The 5,000-nt window shown below is 41.0% G+C and overlaps 1 pseudogene; it reads left to right on the forward strand.

The window, feature by feature from the left end:
* The window catches only part of LOC142912675 (28S ribosomal RNA), a 10,600-nt pseudogene that overhangs the window by 3,641 nt on the left and 1,959 nt on the right, over positions 1–5,000 (forward strand).

Consider the following 5,000-nt stretch of genomic DNA (forward strand, 5'->3'; position numbering starts at 1 on the left):
GAGGAAAGCTTACCAATGGTCTGTGAATGTTGCCAGGCACGCTTTGCGACTCTAAGTGGCCTTTCGCAGCACAAGAGGCATGCTCACCCAGTCACCCGTAATGAGGAAAGGATTAAAGATGGTATAAAGGGTACCTCGCAGAGAGGGGTACACCGTAGCTGCTGGTCTTTGAAGGAAGTAGAACAGCTGGCACTTCTAGAGTTGCAGTTTCAGGGGAAAAAGAATATCAATAAGATCATTGCTGAAGCGCTTGGGACTAAGACCAACAAGCAAGTCTCTGACAAGAGACGGGACCTAAGTAAAAAGACAGGGGCCCCCATGTCAGACAGCTTACATTTTTCTTCTAGGCCTCTTGAGACATTGTCTCCCCCACCAAATGTAACAACGGGGACTTCATCCATACTCGCTCAAGCAGCTGAGCGGCTTACGAATGAGAATTCTGGGACCCTGGAAAAGCCTGCAATGGAGGCAATAAAGGCTTGGCTTAACGGCGAGGGCCAACATGATGCCCTCGTAGAAACTGCCACAGCATTGATGCTTTGTCCGATGAGATTGGTGAAAAACAAAGGCAAACGTTCAAAACCCGAGAACGACATTATTAAACCCAGGATATTACCCACACGATCTTGGATGAAGAAGAGAGCGGAAAAACGAGGAAGCTTCATGAAGCACCAGAAGCTCTTCTTTAAGAACCGCTCTCTTCTTGCGTCCTTAGTCCTGGATGGCACTGAACGTCATGAATGCCGAATCCCGAACGCAGATGTATATCGTTTTTACTGCGAAAAATGGGAGAAGGTGTTGCCATTCAATGGCCTGGGCCAATTTAAGTCATCAGGTGTTGCAAATAACGAATACTTTGAGCCCCTAATTTCGGTGGAGGAAGTTCAGACTGCCATACGGGCCATTAAACCAACGTCAGCAGCTGGGCCAGATGGCCTAACAAGGGCTGCAATCTGTGCTGCCGACCCCGAGGGTCGGACACTGACAGCCCTATTTAATGCATGGATGATTACAGGAATTATTCCCAAAGAGTTGAAAAAGAATAGGACGATTCTTATTCCTAAGGTTATGGACGATGAAAAGCTGAAAGAATTTGGGAACTGGAGACCAATAACGATTGGTTCAATGATTCTGAGATTATTTTCCAGAATAATGACTGCACGTCTTGCTCGTGCTTGTCCCTTAAACCCAAGGCAGCGTGGTTTTATAGCGGCATCTGGCTGCTCTGAAAATCTTAAGGTGCTACAGGACCTTATGAGACACGCTAAGAAATTGCACAGGCCGTTGGCTGTCATGTTCATCGACATAGCGAAAGCTTTTGACTCGGTTTCGCATGCTCATATTTTATGGGTGTTAAGGCACAAGAAAGTAGATGAACACGTGGTGGGCATCATCCAGAACGCCTACGATCGGTGTACGACCTCGTTCAAAAGCAATGGCGAGTCGACTCGAGAAATTAGCATACGTGTTGGTGTCAAACAGGGTGACCCCATGTCACCCCTGCTCTTCAATCTTGCCATGGACCCTTTGATATGCACCCTAGAGTCACACGGAGTTGGGTACTCCATTGATACCGACCACGTGACAGCTCTTGCGTTTGCTGATGATTTGGTGTTGGTGAGCGAATCTTGGGTTGGTATGGCCGCCAATCTAGCGATCTTGGAATCATTTTGTGGGCTATCGGGATTGGAGGTTCAGGCCAGAAAGTGCCAGGGCTTCATGATAAGCCCAACCAAAGATTCATATACGGTGAACAACTGCGACCCATGGACTATCAAAAATAAAGATGTCCATATGATCCAACCTGATGAATCAACGAAATACCTTGGTCTGAAAATTGGCCCTTGGACTGGCACTATACAGCCTGATCTACATTGTCAGCTAAAGACATGGATCTCGAAAATCGATGAGGCGCCTCTGAAGCCAACTCAGAAGGTTGAACTACTCAATGCCTATGCCCTACCCAGATTGTTATATCCTGCAGACCACTCGGACTGCAAGCAATCAACTCTCCGTGGGTTGGACCAAGAGATTAGAAAGGCGGTAAAAGGATGGCTCCACCTTCCCGCTTCAACTTGTGATGGACTGTTATATGCCAGAGCCCGAGACGGAGGCCTTGCCATCTTGAAACTGGAAAAAACAATCCCTTCGGTTCAAGTTAGAAGGCTGCAACGTATAGCAAACTCGTCCGATGCTATCACCCGTAATATTGTGTCCTCGCAGGGTATGGAGGAAGAATACCGTAATTTGTGGGTACGAGCAGGGGGTGACAGTGATGCAATCCCAACATTCGTTCTCAGGGACTCGGTGTCAAAAGAACCTGTATATCCGAGACCCTGCGATTGGAGGGAGCATGAATTTCAGAGATGGTGCGAAAAGCCGGTTCAAGGAAGGGGCATTGTAAACTTTGCGCATGATAGAATCAGTAATGCTTGGTTGAGGCCATGGTGCGGCTTTAAACAATGCTTCTTTATCGCAGCACTACAACTAAGGGCAAATATTTACCCAACAAGAGAAAGCTTGAACAGAGGCAGAGATGGGGCCTTACGTTCCTGCAGGAAATGCTCTGCCAGACTCGAGTCCCTTTCGCACATTCTCGGTCAATGTCCTGCAGTACAGAAAGCAAGAATTGCGCGACATAACAAGATCAGTAACATTCTGGCAGACGAAGCGGCTAGATTGGGCTGGTCTGTATACAAAGAGCCACGGTTCATATCCGAGACGGGAGAGATGAGAAAGCCTGACCTCGTGTTTGCAAAAGATGAGGAGGCGGTTGTGATCGATGTCACCGTCCGTTTTGAGCTTTCAAAGAATACCTTGTCAGATGCTGCCTCGCACAAAGTTTCGTACTATACCCCTCTTGGTGATCAAGTCAAAGTGCTGACGAAGGCTAGCAAGGTCACATTCTTTGGATTCCCGGTTGGGGCAAGAGGAAAGTGGCCCCTTGAGAATAACGAGGTACTTACCTCCCTGGGCCTGACCAAACCCAGAACGACATCACTGGCCAAGATGATTTCCCGCAGAACGCTGCTTTTCTCTCTTGATATTCTGAGAATGTTCTGTGGAAATTATGCGGTCTATGAACAGTCATAGACAACCTCCGAAACAAATAATAGTTTTGTTTTAAGATGTCATTTGTTTTAGATTGATTTTGTTATTTTCGAAGGTGAAGTCGGTTTTTATTTCATTTTACTATTTTCCACAATTTAGATTGTTATTTTCCAAGACGAAGTCTTGGTTCTTTTTTTTATTGTTAGTTTTTTTTTAACACGTCGTATTTGTTACTTTAGAGCTTAGAGGGGACTTTATTTTCGCCTTACTATTTTCTGCCTACAAAGAAGACTACAAATTAGCTTTATTTAAGATGTTTTAGATTAGATTTTTTTTTTTTTTCCCAAGGTGAAGTCTTGGTTTTTTTTTATTTTACTATTTTCCACAAAGAAGACTTTTCTTTTCTTTTAGATTTTGGTATTTTCCAAAACGAAGACTTGGTATTTTTTTTTGCTATTTTTTTACACGAAGCTTTATTCAAGAGTACTTATATAGATTAGACTTTGTTATTTTAATTCTTTATTTTTGGACTACATCAGTTCGAGAGTCCGGTAACTTACTATTTTCTGCCTACAAAGAAGATTACAAATAAGCTTTATTTAAGATGTTTTAGATTAGATTTTGTTATTTTCCACGGTGAAGTCTTGGTTTTTTTATTTTACTATTTTCCACAAAGAAGACTTTTCTTTTCTTTTAGATTTTGTTATTTTCCAAGACGAAGACTTGGTATTTTTTGCTATTTTTTTACAGGAAGCTTTATTCAAGAGCACTTATATAGATTAGACTTTGTTATTTTAATTCTTTATTTTTGCACTACATCAGTTCGAGAGAAGACTACAAACCAGCTTTATTTAAGATGTTTTAGATTAGATTTTGTTATTTTCCAAGGTGAAGTCTTGGTTTTTTTATTTTACTATTTTCCACAAAGAAGACTTTTCTTTTAGATTTTGTTATTTTCCAAGACGAAGACTTGGTATTTTTTTATTGCTATTTTTTTTACACGAAGCCTATTCAAGAGCACTTATATAGATTGGTCTTTGTTATTTTAATTCTTTATTTTTGGACTACATCAGTTCGAGAGTCCTGTAACTTACTATTTTCTGCCTACAAAGTAAGCTTTATTTAAGATGTTTTAGATTAGATTTTGTTATTTTCCAAGGTGAAGTCTTGGTCTTTTTATTTTACTATTTTCCACAAAGAAGACTTTTCTTTTCTTTTAGATTTTGTTATTTTCCAAGACGAAGACTTGGTTTTTTTATATTGCTATTTTTTTTTACTGCTTTATTCAAGAGCGCTTATATAGATTAGACTTTGTTATTTTAATTCTTTATTTTTGGAATACATCAGTTCGAGAGTCCTGTAACGTACTATTTTCTGCCTACAAAGAAGACTACAGACAAGCTTTATTTAAGATGTTTTAGATTAGATTTTGTTATTTTCCAAGGTGAAGACTTGGTTTTTTTATTTTACTATTTTCCACAACGAAGATTTTTCTTTTAGATTTTGTTATTTTCCAAGACGAAGACTTGGTATTTTTTTTTAGTGCTAGTTTTTTTATATGTTACTTCAGAGCATAGAGAGGACTTTATTTTTACCTTACTATTTTCTGCCTTCAAAGAAGATTAAAAATAAGCTTTATTCAAGATTACTTATATAGATTAGACTTTGTTATTTTAATTCTTTATCTTTTTTGGAGTACATCAGTTCGAGAATCCGGTAACTTACCGACTCTACTCCTTGTTGCCATTGATGCACGGCAGCAGGGATTCGATAATACACGGCATCCCGTTCAGGGACCAGCTTGATGATGCTGGATCTGCGTTGGATACACCAGCATGGGAGTACAATACGGTTATTGACTCCACCCCGTGTTATCAAAGATGCATGGTAACAGGGCGAAGGAAACTCACAGCATCCTTGCCACGCTTGCGCAGCAAGCAAAGTATTGC

Source organism: Petromyzon marinus, unplaced genomic scaffold (genome assembly GCF_048934315.1).
Source record: "Petromyzon marinus isolate PM22_M1 ecotype Great Lakes invasive population unplaced genomic scaffold, UKy_Petmar_22M1.pri1.0 PM_G_Scaffold_21, whole genome shotgun sequence".
Classification (NCBI taxonomy): Eukaryota; Metazoa; Chordata; class Hyperoartia; order Petromyzontiformes; family Petromyzontidae; genus Petromyzon; species Petromyzon marinus.